This window comes from Schistocerca cancellata, chromosome 2, assembly GCF_023864275.1.
Source record: "Schistocerca cancellata isolate TAMUIC-IGC-003103 chromosome 2, iqSchCanc2.1, whole genome shotgun sequence".
NCBI classification, from domain to species: Eukaryota; Metazoa; Arthropoda; class Insecta; order Orthoptera; family Acrididae; genus Schistocerca; species Schistocerca cancellata.
Window position 1 is genome coordinate 658,982,118 of NC_064627.1, and position 15,569 is coordinate 658,997,686.

A 15,569-nucleotide genomic window follows, 5' to 3' on the forward strand; every position below is an offset into this window, starting at 1 on the left:
AAGCATTATGCAAAGAAAATGCTTTTGATTTTGTTTAAAATTATTCTTACAAGTTTGAAGGATGTATCACCAAAATCATCAAAGCAACCGAGATTTTCCAGAGGTAAGCCAATCCCATCTGCACTTCCAGGTGACAAAGAGAGAGTTAGATCATTTACTAGAACAAGTAATTTAATCCATTTTTCTATTTACTGGGCTACTTCATTAGTCATTATTCACAAACCTAATGGGCCATTAAAAGTTTCAGGCAATATTAAATCTGCAATGAAATCACAACCAAAAGTTAACATGTATCCCGCTACAAGGCTTGAAGCAATAATGTCTCCTACATCAGGTGGACAATACTTTTCCAAAATCAACTTATCTGATGCATATCTGCAACTTCATCTCAATGAAGAATCAAAAACATGCTGTTATAGCAGGAACAAAGATGATGTATGGAACATAGTACTTCATAGAGCAACACGTAAGCTACAGGTTGTGTGTAGCACTGAACAAATTGACTGGACAACAGTAATACAATGTAAAGAATAGGCTGAGCACTCGTTTGTGTTCACTTAAGTAATGCTGTTGCTTTGGTGGCTCACTAGAGCATGTCAGGGACTGAACCAGGTGGCCTCTGTAAGTGGGCCTGCAAACTGCATGGATGCGCACTCTCTGAAATCACCCTCCCTCCTAGGGAATGGGAAAACCAAACCTCCCTCCTAGGGAATGGGAAAACCACATACCTAACTACATGCATAAAAAACACTAGACACAGAAAAATGCATGGTACTGAGAAAGCACTGGTAACAAAGAAACATTGGTACGGAAAAAGCACTGGTATTGTAAAAACACTGATCTCACACGGCACTGAGATTATGAATCACGGAAAACACCAATGACGGTAGTGACACCCATCTCATCAGCCAATGATGGTGGCTGCTGCAGCAAGTGGCGAGCAAGCACCAGCGAGTAGGGGCGGAAGTGATGAGCGGGCAGGTTGGCATGCAATCTCCCCACTCTAAGAGGCCATAGGGCAGGTACCAGGGACAGCGCAGCCACAGCTGGTCGAAGTGATGCGATGCCCACCCAACAGGAGTGCGGACGACGCACAGGCACCAGCCCCGGTAATGACCGATGGTGGCAGGAACAGAGTTCAGTCGGCAGCCGAAACTATGAGCCCAAACAGGTGTGCATCATCATAACAATTGCTGAACCGCTGTTGGCAGGTGAACGAGTGTGCGTGGTTGGTGTCCATGCAGCAGCTCCATTGGGCTCTTGTACCCCACCAGAGTGAAATGGTACAAAGTTAAAAATGGTCTAAAGCAGCTTCAGGGGACCTGCTAGATACGAACTTCTGCATCTGAGTTTTAAACGTCTGAACCATGTGTTTGACTTCACCATTAGTTTGAGGATGAAACAGGGAAGCCGTGAGATGGCGAGCACCATTAGCCTGACAAAATGATGTAAATTCTCAAGAAACAAACTGGGGGTCATTAACAGTAATCACGGAAGACACAAAATTGCAAAAATCTTAGGCAGGGCCAAAATAGTGGCCACTGCTGATGTGGACCAACAGCACACCATGAAGGGAAAAATGGAAGAGAGATCCACGAAAATGAGCCAAAACTGATTTATGAAGGGCCCAACAACATCAAAAAGTAGATGCTTCCACAGCCGCTGCAGCATTGGCCAGGGGCAGGGGGGAAAAGGTGCCTGCAGGGCTGCCTGTTGCTGAATACAGTGAGTGCAAGCAGCAGTAAGCTGCGTAACACCCCCATCATATGGCTGCCAACACATATGCCAGGAGCCCAAAGCTTTGGTGCATGAGGTCTTCCAATGACTGACATGCAGTAGCTGCAGTACATTATGGTGTAAGGAACTGGGAATCACAACCCAGGGAGCAGTGTCCTCCATATCTAAGAAAAGAACCCCATCAAACACAGAAAGGTGGAGCTGGAGGGAGAAGTAATTACGCAAGGGATCTGAGGCACAGTCTGGGGGTTTTTCTAGCCAACTGTGCTGCACAAAAGAGAGGACCCAACTAAGTACAGGATCCACAGTGGTGGCCAATGCTATCGTGGCACTAGTGATGGGAGAACCATTGATTGCATTCAGGTTCACAGTGTCTAAATAGAAACAAATCAACTAACGCTTATTGAATGCCAGGTCTGAGCCTATTGGAAGGCGAGATAAGGCATTGGTGTTGGTGTTGGTGTGTTGCCGCGCGGGATTAGCCGAGCAGTCTAAGGCGCTGCAGTCATGGACTGTGCGGCTGGTCCCAGCAGAGGTTCGAGTCCTCCCTCGGGCATGTGTGTGTGTGTTGTCATTAGGATAATTTAGGTTAATTAGTGTGTAAGCTTAGGGACTGATGACCTCAGCAGTTAAGTCCCATAAGCTTTCACACACTTATTTTGTTGCGCTGTCAGCTAGTAATGGGTCTTACAATGATAATGGGAGAGGAAGAGAACCAGTGGTGCTGCCTTGTCCGGCATGGGAGCCGAAGGGTTAAAAGGGGCAACCAACAGCTTGTGATCTGCAATTAAATGGAACTTAGAACCATACAAGAAGCTGTAAATTTTCTTCAGGGTGAACACAATTGCTAATGCCCCCTTTTCAATCTGAGAATACCACTGCTGAGTGGAAGTTAAAGTCTTAGAAGCGTAAGTAATGGGTTTGTTCAGACCTGTCTGCATATTTGTGCACCACTACCACGCAAATACCGTGCTGGGAGGTATCTGTGGTTAACACGAGATGATGACATGGCTGAAAAGTGGCCAGACATAGGGCAGATTGAAGCTTAGATTTAAGAAAAGTGAATGCTCCGTCACAAGCCGGGAATCGGAAAAAAGGCACATTTCTACACAAAAGTGCTTGCAGTCACTGAGCAACAGTGAATGCATCTGGTAAAAATTTATGGTAGTACACAACTTTAGATAGAAACACCTGCAGTTCCATAACAGAGGTCAGCCACAGCAAACCCACAATTGCGTCAACGTGGTGACCCCTGTGCAAGAAACCTCACAACCTACATACTCAACTGATGGCTGAAAAAAACTAGGATTTGGCAAGATTGCACTTGATACCCACAGACTGCAAAACAGAAAACAATGATCTGAGACTGTTTGTTACGGTGGTCTTTGATGGAAGAACCCAAAACAATGATATCGTCAAGGTAATTGATGTAGCTGGATACAGAGGCTGACAGCTATCTAAAAAATGCTGAAAAATTGTGGTTGCGTTTGTGGCGCACATCGATGGAAGAACCCAAAACAATGATATCGTCAAGGTAATTGATGTAGCTGGATACAGAGGCTGACAGCTATCTAAAAAATGCTGAAAAATTGTGGTTGCGTTTGTGGCGCCAAAAGGCAAGCTTTGACATTGGTATATGCTGAAAGGTGTATTGACAACAAGAAGGCGCCTAATGGCCTCTTCCACGAGGAGATGGAAGTACACTTCTGGGAAATCAATCTTGGAAAAGTAGTGGCCACCTGACAATTTTGTGAGCAACTCATCGGGGTGAGGCAAAGGGTACACATTTATCACAGACTGTGCATTAATTGTGACACAAAGTCACAGTGGAGGCGAAGCTTACCCGTTCGCTTCTTATCGATGACCAGTGGTGTAGCCCATTAACTAGAAGAAACAAGCTGAATGACATTGATCAGAGTCTAATTCGGCCTTGAAAGAGTCGTGCAATGTGAGAGGCACCTGTTGCACCCAAAAGAAAATGATGGTGGGCGGATTCCATCAAGTAATGTGGACCTGAAAAACAGCAGCACAACATAGCCCAGGGGAAAACAGAGATGAAAACTCGGAGCAGAGGATCTCCAGTTGCTGATAAGAAACTTGATCTGGACACTAAATTTACCTCTCAGCAATGGAGAAACCAAAAGCATTTAACACATCTAACCAAGACAGATCTATGGTACGGGAATGATCCATGATGAGGAATGTGAGGGAATGAACAGCAAATTTGTAAGAGACAGGAGGGGAGAACTGACCTAGATCGGAATCTTCTGTTTACTGTAGCTAACCAACTTCCGCGAAACCTGTGTGAGGGGAGGTGAGCGCAAGTCCACGTATGCCTCTGCTTTTAATAAAGTCACTGCAGCTCCTGTATCCACTTGCATTTTAGCGGTTTATTAAACATATGCAAGCCAATAAACAATTTGTACGGGAAGACAGCCATTGTAGAGATACAAACATTTGTTACAAATTGTCCCACACTTAGGGCACACAGCATGCACATGTTGGACGATGCAGTACAAGGAAGATGGAAGAGGGTACGTGGCCACTCCTGTTATGTGGTTTGTTGCCGCCGCGGCCATAACCAATGCTGCCCATGTGACGCTGAGTTGAAGGTTGTACTGCTGCAATGCCTTCCCTGTCATCCTGAACACTTGCAGCGTGCCTAACGCAATTGACTGAGCAACTTCCGATACCTACCCTCCATGTAGCAATCTGATTGCCTGCGGCTGTGACACTGCAAAGGACCGTGCTATATTGAGCACAGCCGTAAGCATCAAATTCTCACACTGAAGTTCCTTGTTGCTGACTTGCCTATCTGGGGCCAGACTAATAACAACATCACGCACTATGTGATCAGCAGTAGGTTAATGATAAGTACAAGTGACAATTTTACAACAAAGGCTCAACCATGTAATTTTGCAGCCCAGGCTTTGTAAGATTGGTTTGGGCATTTCTTGACAACAGTAAATTCCTACACATGTCACAACAACATGCGTTCTGTCAGAGTAATAGGTTGAGAGAAACTTGCACATTTCATCAAATGATAAGCTGACCAGTTTTTGCAAAGGTGCAAGATGGCACAACAACTGATATATGTGCATTGAAAGCCAGGAAAGAAAGAAAGCCCTACACGGGTTTGCGACGGGAGAGTAATCTCCGCAAACATGCAGACGCCACTTGATTGAGAGCGGTGGTGAAAGCCTGATGGTGTTCTGTGAAAGCTTGCTTCTGGGCAATGAGACATTGGAGTATTTCTTCCATCAAGATGTTTGTCGGGTGACTTAGCACCAATACTAACATTTGGAGAAAATATAAACCTCATTTGTCACCATGTTTGTTATAGCAAGAATAAATACGATGTATCGAACATAGTACTTTATAGAGCAATACATAAGACACAGGTTGTGCGTAGCATTGAACAAATTGACTGGGCAACAGTAATAAGGCATAAAGAATAAGCTGAGCACTCATTTGCGATCACTTAAGTAGTGTTGTTTCTTTGGCGGCTCACCAGAGCATGCCAGGGGCCAACCCAGGTGGCCTTATAAGCAGGCCTGTGAACTGTATGAATGCATGCGCTCTGAAATTTCGCCCATCATGAGTGAAGGTACATCACATACTTTCTGGACTGTATCAGTGTAACTGCCTGTCATTTGGAGCCGCCAAGGTCTTGCAATTGAATTGCTCAGTAATATTTGGAACAATTAATAGAAAAGATCCCTCTATGTGTGCACTACCTAACAACATTATTGTAACAGAATCAGCTCTGTAAAACTGAATAAAGAAAGACCTTAAGTGGAATCATTAAAGTGCACATCTGCTGAGCCTACAGTGTAATAATAAGTCCACAGCATAATCAAAGATAGGATACTGCCAACTCAATGGCATCAAAGAAAAGGTAAACTAAACTGCTCAAAAAATGTTTTGCACCACCTGCAAATCTCTGATTAAAAATATTTCATACAAGGTCCTGGTTATGGACAAGGAAGTCGGTGCCACTGCTGCAGTGGACTCAATCCTCAACCAGATCCTCCAACAAGTGTAACAGAGATGGTCTTGTGAATTTTGACAGCACTGTGCACCTTTCATTCATTGTGTTATTGCTTTAAACTTCACAGTAAACTGCTACTGGCCCTGGATTCATTGGACTTCAGAATAATAATTCCACAAGCACTCTGCATGCTAATCCTCAAAGGAGAGAAGGAAATGAAAGAATAAGCATTATGAAACAAACAAAAAGAAGTTTTACTGTGAAATAAAAACAAAGTAATAATCAATAAAAAGGTGGTCACTTTGAACATGTACATCTGTGAAATCAAAATCAGCTACTGGGTGACATTCAACACTGTGATGCTCCATCCCTACACTGTAAACTGTTTGGATATTGCTCAGCCTACTTGGTGGCTGAGACAGTGCTGCTGAAGCCTTCAACGGTGGTCCTCCTGACAACATCCAATGTGCAGGAAGTGTTGCTGCTACAACACACTGCAAATTTCAACTGTGCCTAATTATGTTTTAATGGGGTTCATGTCAATGGCTACAAGATAAGTACAGTACTTAATCAACATTCAGTGCTTAATAAATTACTACCTCATGGCATGGAATTTAAATGCTGATGACCCCTGCACTTTCCTATGGACGTGGATGAGGATTTCAGCTTTCAGGAAACATGTTTTCAACTACCGCAGAGTTTAAAAAATATTTCATACAAGGTCCTGGTTACGGAGAAGGAAGTTGCTGTCACTGCTTCAATGGACTCAGTCCTCAACCAGTCCTCCAACATGTGTAACAGGGATGGTCTTGTGGATTCTGACAGCACTGTGCACTTTTCATTTATTGTGTTAGTGCTTTAAACTTCACAGTAAACTGCTACTGACTCTGGGCTGCAGAATAATAATTCCACAAGCACTCTGCATGCTAATCCTCAAATTACTACAAGCACACTAAGGTACAACACGTAACAATAACTTAGCTTGGCGGCATGCCTATTGGTCCGGCATCAATTCAGAAATTGAAAAGACTACCAAAGTTCAGAACAGCAGTCATCACTGATGCTGCATTTTTCGTCTTTCCCAATACAGCAGCAGTAGGAAAGAATCCATGAAGACTATGCAAGGGCTTTCCTGTACTCAATGTGGCCCCCTGGTAAGAGACACCTTATCAAACTTCTCCTATGGGGCAAATATTTCATCCACCATCAATGTGACAAGTGGACACCAATGAAAGGATGAAAAGATCATGCACAGTCACTGCCACAAATCCGTGTTTGAGCTCCCGCACCCATTGCCTCAAGTGGCATCACAAGTGCAGCCTCTTTACCATGAAAGGGGCTGAAGTGTGTGCATGCAGATTTGGGCTTGCATCTGACTGGTTGCCAGACACAATTTTAGGTGAATGGAGACAGCAAATGTTTTGTGGCTTGAACCAAATGCACGTCTTACATCCCACAAGAAAAAGTGAAAGACACAGCTAGAAGAACACTTCACTGCTTTTTCTGACAGGGCATCATCATTGTAGGCAGTATGTGCAGCATTTCAGGCCACCACCTCCCTGACAACACTAACTGATAACTAAACATTATAGTACATAGATATCCGTGAAGTGAATGTAACAACAGTGTGCAGTGTCTCTTATGATGCAACTAGATACAACCTCTCTCTGACCAAGAATCAATGTACCTCAGACATGACCCCTTCCATTGAGCCCCTCCTCCACCACCAGCTCTAGCCCATATCAAAGTAACATGCCTGGGTGCCAATGGAGATGGAAACAACATCTCTGGCCAGCCTGCAGCTGCAGGGCTGCATCAACAGGTGCAGACATAAAGCTAGAGCTGTTTACTGTTAAGAAATCTCCAATGACATCCTCTGACGGGGAAACCTTCGGCTCAGATTCCACTGCTGATCCAAAGCCTGTGCTGGACTTTATTGTCCTTACAGACTAGATGAAGTGGAGAAGGATCTTATACCTTCAGCAGACAGTGACACAGATAAAATGTCTGTGCTTAACCCCCACATCTAGAACATCACTGGGGACTGACTACAGTTTCTACCACCAGTGACTATATTCATGAGCTATAATGCAAAGATAAGGGAGACTGCAATGCTTAACTGTGACAGTCCTATTTATTTATTTATATTCACCCAAAGAGCATCTCACAGTGATATAGGTTGTATAAAGGTAATATAATGCCAATCAACAGGCCAAAATATAACACACAGAGTACATAACATGCTTTAAGAGGATAGGACAGGTAGATCTGGATGGCCAGACAGAGTAGCTGCATCCTTGCAAATATAAGGTCAGCGTCCTCTAAGCAGCACTGCCTCATTTGGTAATTCTCTGTTGTATAATATTCCTTTATTTGCACACAAATTGTTTCAGGTAACTTGCAATATAAAACACAGTTTCCTTCTTCATCGTCCACAAACCAAGCACATCCACTGATGATTCCTGTATTTTCTCCTGTCTCGCAACGTATATAGTTCTACTCTTCACTGCTGCTCACACTATGACACCCACTGATGACTCCTGGACTGAGATGATGCTGTTGTGCCCCTTGCCTCACTTCCAGGCTCCATATTGAACTATGTGCTACCGTCCACCAAAAACTAAGCCACAAGACATTACTTCATGCATTATACAGTTATCCCCCTTCCACTGCTACCCACAACTCTGAGTCCTCAAAGTAATCTTTAATAATTGTGTAATATGCACTGCTTGTGAAGAATGTTTTAGCTGCCTTTTTAAAAAAACGTACTTTAGCAATCTTTTTCACTTATTATGGCAAGTAATTCAACAATGTCTCAGATGACAACTTAGTAGAGATGAAGAGTAGGCTGAAGTTTGAGAGACTAGTCAGGAAAAAAAATTAGTCCGCAAACAAGTGGGATATGGCATTACTAAGGACAGAAGAGGTATGCTTGAAGTTCTCCAAGACTACAGATGCTGCCATAAGGAATATCTCAGAAGGCAGTTCAATTCATGAGGAATGGTTGTTCTAAAAGGACCATCACATAAGCTGGATAGTAAAACGTTGGTATAAAGAAGGTAACTGCAAAGAAACCCTGGATAACAGAAGATATATTTCAGTCGATTGATGAAAAAAGGAAGTACAAAAATGTTCAAGGAAATTCAGGAGTACAGAGATACAAGTCAATTAGGAATGACATAAACAAAAAGTGGAGAGAAACTACGGCAAAATGGCTGCATGAAAAATGTAGAGAAATCAGAAAAGAAATGATTGTCGGATGGACAGACTCGGCATACAGAAAAGTCAAAACAACCTTCAGTGAAATTAAAAGCAAGGATGGTAACATTAAGAGTGCAGTGGGAATTCCACTGTTAAATGCAGAGGGGAGAACAGATATGTGGGAAGAGCACACTGAAGACCTGTATGAGGGGAAAGATTGCTTGATGGCGTGATACAAAAAGAGACAGGAGTTGATTTAGAAAAGATAGAGGATCCAGTATTAGAGTCAGAATTTAAAAGGGCTTTGGAAGAATTAAGATCAAATATGGCAGAAGGGATAGATAACATCCCACCAAAATTTCTAAAATCATTGGGAAAAGTGGCAACGAAACAACTATTCATATTGGTATACAGAACATATGAGTCTGGCAATACACCATCTGACTTTCAGAAAAACATCATGCACACAATTCTGAAGATTGCAAGAACCGAAAAGTTCGAAAATTATTGCACAATCAGCTTAACAACTCAAGCATCCACGCTGCTGACAAGAATAGTACACAGAAGAATGGAAAACAAAATTGAGGATGTGTTAGATGGTCATCAGTTTGGCTTTAGGAAAGGTATAGGCACCAGAGAGGCAGTCCCAACGTTGCAGTTGATAATGCAAGCAATACTGAAGAAAAATGAAGACACATTCATTGTTGTTGTTGTGGTCTTCAGTCCTGAGACTGGTTTGATGCAGCTCTCCATGCTACTCTATCCTGTGCAAGCTTCTTCATCTCCCAGTACCTACTGCAACCTACATCCTTATGAATCTGCTTAGTGTATTTACCTCTTGGTCTCCCTCTACGATTTTTACCCTCCACGCTGCCCTCCAATACTAAATTGGTGATCCCTTGATGCCTCAGAACAACCGATCCCTTCTTCTGGTCAAGTTGTGCCACAAACTTCTCTTCTCCCCAATCCTGTTCAATACTTCCTCATTAGTTATGTGATCTACCCATCTAATCTTCAGCATTCTTCTGTAGCACCACATTTCGAAAGCTTCTATTCTCTTCTTGTCCAAACTATTTATCGTCCATGTTTCACTTCCATACATGGCTACGCTCCATACAAATACTTTCAGAAATGACTTCCTGACACTTAAATCTATACTCGATGTTAACAAATTTCTCTTCTTCAGAAACGCTTTCCTTGCCATTGCCAGTCTACATTTGATACCCTCTCTACTTCGACCATCATCAGTTATTTTGCTCCCCAAATAGCAAAACTCCTTTACTACTTTAAGTGTCTCATTTCCTAATCTAATTCCCTCAGCATCACCTGACTTAATTTGACTACATTCCATTATCCTCATTTTGCTTTTGTTGATGTTCATCTTATACCCTCCTTTCATGAGACTGTCCATTCCATTCAACTGCTCTTCCAAGTCCTTTGGTGTCTCTGACAAAATTACAATGTTATCGGCGAACCTCAAAGTTTTTTTTCTCCATGCATTTTAATACCTACTCCAAATTTTTCTTTTGTTTCCTTTACTGCTTGCTCAATATACAGATTGAATAACATCGGGGAGAGGCTACAGCCCTGTCTTACTCCCTTCCCAACCACTGCTTCCCTTTCATGTCCCTCGAGTCTTATAACAGCCATCTGGTTTCTGTACAAATTGTAAATAGCCTTTCGCTCCCTGTATTTTACCCCTGCCACCTTTAGAATTTGAAAGAGAGTATTCCAGTCAACATTGTCAAAAGCTTTCTCTAAGTCTACAAATGCTAGAAACGTATGTTTGCCTTTCCTTAATCTTTCTTCTAAGATAAGTCGTAAGGTCAGTATTGCCTCACATGTTCCAGTATTTCTACGGAATCCAAACTGATCTTCCCCGAGGTCGGCTTCTACTAGTTTTTCCATTCGTCTGTAAAGAATTCGTGTTAGTATTTAGCAGCTGTGGCTTATTAAACTGATTGTTCGGTAATTTTCACATCTGTCCACACCTGCTTTCTTAGGGATTGGAATTATTATATTCTTCTTGAAGTCTGAGGGTATTTCGCCTGTTTCATACATCTTGCTCACCAGATGGTAGAGTTTTGTCAGGACTGGCTCTCCCAAGGCCGTCAGTAGTTCCAATGGAATGTTGTCTACCCCGGGGGCCTTGTTTCAACTCAGGTCTTTCAGTGCTCTGTCAAACTCTTCACGCAGTATCGTATCTCCCATTTCATCTTCATCTACATCCTCTTCCATTTCCATAATATTGTCCTCAAGTGCATCGCCCTTGTATAGACCCTCTATATACTCCATCCACCTTTCTGCTTTCCCTTCTTTGCTTAGAACTGGGTTTCCATCTGAGCTCTTGATGTTCATACAAGTGGTTCTCTTATCTCCAAAGGTCTCTTTAATTTTCCTGTAGGCAATATCTATCTTACCCCTAGTGAGATAAGCCTCCACATCCTTACATTTGTCCTCTATCCATGCCAGCTTAGCCATTTTGCACTTCCTGTCGATCTTATTTTTGAGACGTTTGTATTCCTTTTTGCCTGCTTCACTTACTGCATTTTTATATTTTCTCCTTTTATCAATTAAATTCAATATTTCTTCTGTTACCCAAGGATTTCTACTAGCCCTCTTCTTTTTACCTACTTGATCCTCTGCTGCCTTCACTACTTCATCCCTCAAAGCTACCCATTCTTCTTCTACTGTATTTCTTTCCCCCATTCCTGTCAATTGTTCCCTTATGCTCTCCCTGAAACTCTCTACAACCTCTGGTTCTTTCAGTTTATCCAGGTCCCATCTCCTTTAATTCCCACCTTTTTGCAGTTTCTTCAGTTTTAATCTACAGGTCATAACCAATAGATTGTGGTCAGAGTCCACATCTGCCCCTGGAAATGTCTTACAATTTAAAACCTGGTTCCTAAATCTCTGTCTTACCATTATGTAATCTATCTGATACCTTTTAGTATCTCCAGGGTTCTTCCATGTATACAACCTTCTGTCATGATTCTTAAACCAAGTGTTAGCTATGATTAAGTTGTGCTCTGTGCAAAATTCTACCAGGCGGCTTCCTCTTTCATTTCTTAGCCCCAATCCATATTCACCTACTACGTTTCCTTCTCTCCCTTTTCCTACACTCGAATTCCAGTCACCCATGACTATTAAATTTTCGTCTCCCTTCACTGTCTGAATAATTTCTTTTATTTCATCATACATTTCTTCAATTTCTTCGTCATCTGCAGAGCTAGTTGGCATATAAACTTGTACTACTGTAGTAGGTGTGGGCTTCGTATCTATCTTGGCCACAATAATGCGTTCACTATGCTGTTTGTAGTAGCTTACCCGCATTCCTATTTTCCTATTCATTATTAAACCTACTCCTGCATTACCCCTATTTGACTTTGTGTTTATAACCCTGTAGTCACCTGACCAGAAGTCTTGTTCCTCCTGCCACCGAACTTCACTAATTGCCACCATATCTAACTTCAACCTATCCATTTCCCTTTTTAAATTTTCTAACCTACCTGCCCGATTAAGGGATCTGACATTCCACGCTCCGATCCGTAGAACGCCAGTTTTCTTTCTCCTGATAACGACATCCTCTCGAGTAGTCCCCACCCGGAGATCCGAATGGGGGACTATTTTACCTCCGGAATATTTTACCCAAGAGGACGCCATCATCATTTAATCATACAGTAAAGCTGCATGCCCTCGGGAAAAATCACGGCTGTAGTTTCCCCTTGCTTTCAGCCGTTCGCAGTACCAGCACAGCAAGGCCGTTTTGGTTATTGTTACAAGGCCAGATCAGTCAATCATCTAGACTGTTGCCCTTGCAACTACTGAAAAGGCTGCTGCCCCTCTTCAGGAACCACACGTTTGTCTGGCCTCTCAACAGATACCCCTCCGTTGTGGTTGTACCTACGGTACGGCTATCTGTATCGCTGAGGCACATAAGCCTCCCCACCAACGGCAAGGTCCATGGTTCATGGGGGGGGGAGAGATTTGATATGGGTTATATGTTGTGTTACATTATAAAGCAATGACCTAAGGACAACGTTGTTGTGTGTTCTCCCCCCCCCCTTTTTTTCTTTGTATACCAGCTTATCACTACACAGCTGTTCAACTCAATGTGTGTGTGTGTGTGTGTGTGTGTGTGTGTGTGTGTGTGTGTGTGTGTGTAAAAAACTGATAAAAAGTAAAAGGACATTACAAACAATGCAGTATATATAATTGCTGAATGATTCATTCTGCTACAAGCAGTATCCTCCTGTATATTCTTTTATACTGGTGATAGGGTGTATATTCTTTTACAATGGCGATGGTACTCAAGGAACTGTGGATTAGTGCAGTACTTTGCAAAGAACTGAGAAATTTAAGCGTCTATGAAGACGTTTTATTACCCACAGTTGTCCGTCTATTTTCTTTAGCTACTGCAGTAGAAATGGCTACTTTTGGAAATGTCACATCAAAAACCAATTTGAAAAATTTATTTTGCAGGCCTGCAGTTTTCCAGGTTTCACCCAGTCTGTCTTTAGCTTCATTATCTTTTGGTAATGATCCAAAATGTCAAGATCTCTTATAAATACTTGACAATTTTCGCTGTCCACAAGTGCGTGATCTAAAACAGGACATGAACTTTTTCAAATCATTAGTGGTGTTTACCATTACGTTACGTCAAAAGTGCTCAAAATGTTCAGGGAGTTATTACTAATTGCACCCTCAAAACCTGTGTTACAACTCATATCTCCATACATTATTATGTTAATTTTGGGAGCTGAGACCCTTTCCACGAGTTCAGTCAATTTCTTGATGAAAGCATCCACTTTACCACTAGTTGAGTGGCAAACACAGAGAATGACTAGCTTCTACAGGCATCCAGCTTTGCTATTTCAACAGTTGACAGTTCAAAATGTTTATTTACACTAATTGGTGTCAGATGTCATAGCTTTAAAATGTGTGCCACATGTAATATACATAAGTAATACCCCTCCCCTTAAGGTAGACCTACAATAGCAACTTGCATATTCATATGATGGCACATTTTGATGAATAATAGCTGATTCTGAGCAAATTTCCATGGCACTTGCACACTCCCGTATAGTACATTCTATTTCCCGCACACACGGCGCAGAAGTCTCTAAACTGGTTGAAGTACTTTTAAGGGAGGGGAGCCTGCTGTAATTATTTATCCAAAAAAATAAATAAATAAAAAATAAAAAAATAAAGGCCTAGCACTTCCACAGATGACAGCAGGTATTTGAACATGTGTGGCCCCGCACCCACTATACTCTTACTAATCAAATCCAGCAACCTCCGTTCCCAAACCTCTTGAGGTGCAGACCATGCCTAGTGTAGCTTCATCTCGCAATAGTCCCCACAGGCACCGTCACAATGTGCACCTGGCCAGCAGTCACAGCACCATCACCATCTCAGCAATGACATGCCTTACAGCACTGCCCAGACAAGTCCAATCATACCCTTGGGACATTGGTGCCACAAGTTAGGGAAGCAATCCTATTCAGGTCACCACCTATGTTGTATGTTCTGTCCCTGCCCCACCCACTATCATTATCACCTTTCGTGAAATCCTTACTCATTGGCCCTAAACCCCCAATCAACTGATCCAGCCCAGCAGTCAGCTAGAAAATGCTGGTGACCTCATACTTCTCTCTGATAGTCTTCTGCACACATCCTACTCCTACATCACTTTGAGGCTCATATCCTCTTGACTCTGGCAGCCGACAGCCACAACAAAACAATCAGACCGCACTCTCCTTCTACTAGCTCTATTACCAACTGCAAGTTCCTTTCATCCCCCTCCCCCCCACTACCTCACTACCTTCCCTCATCCACAACAGTTCTTTCCTAAGTTGATCCAACTGTTCCTGAAGGGCACAGATCTCCCCTTCCTGCTCCTCTATTAACCTAGGCCTACTCCTGCTGCATATTTCACAATTCTAGAAAAGACCCTCAGCAATCTCCACAGAGTCCTTCTCACTAGATTATCCCAATAGAAACCATTTACTGCAGCTCCCAAAATGCATTTCACTACCAACTTTCCTACAACAGCTCTCACAGCATCCATTTATGGTCAAAAAATATCTACAGGGGAAAAAAAGCAAGTTTGAATATGAAACACTAAAGGAATGTTATGAAATTTATCACATTCACTTTGCTATAAAGGAATGCAATTTCATTACTACTGCAAATTCAGAAACCTCACATGCAAGATCAGGTGATGTAAACAAACATTTGTCAGAAGTCACAACTAACAGCAATTTAAACCTACTTGCGATATTTCTGAACCCTAACACAGAGATACCAAAACTTCCCTTGTGTGCAGGAAGAAAGAGACACTAGTGCCACTATTCACTGCAAAAGGTATTTATAAATATATTTGCAAATGTACACAGTTCATTACAATTGCTGGGACCAGTATGTAAGCAAAAGCAAGACTTATAAAATGGCTACCAAAAATTCTCTGTACAGGCAAACCCATAATATAACACACACTAAATATACTAAAAAGGTACTCAAAAAGCAGAAAACAACAAAAATACAATAAAAAATATGGTCACAACTTATGCTAAGAAGAGCACTCAACCAGTGTTTACTATGACTGCCCTCATACTACATCCTGTTTACGTAACAAATT

The 15,569-nt window shown here is 42.3% G+C and overlaps 1 protein-coding gene across 7 annotated transcripts in view; it reads right to left on the bottom strand.

Moving 5' to 3' along the window:
- LOC126162345 (NAD-dependent protein deacylase sirtuin-5, mitochondrial-like) overlaps positions 1-15,569 on the bottom strand; it is a 106,940-nt gene that overhangs the window by 38,905 nt on the left and 52,466 nt on the right. Inside the window, exon 1 of one of the 7 annotated variants that reach the window (XM_049918794.1) lies at positions 15,204-15,223. The exons of the other annotated variants lie outside the window; for them this stretch is intronic. The gene's annotated coding sequence lies outside the window, so the exon portion shown is untranslated. Of the gene's footprint in view, positions 1-15,203; positions 15,224-15,569 lie in introns of those variants that run through there. 7 annotated transcript variants of the gene reach the window in all.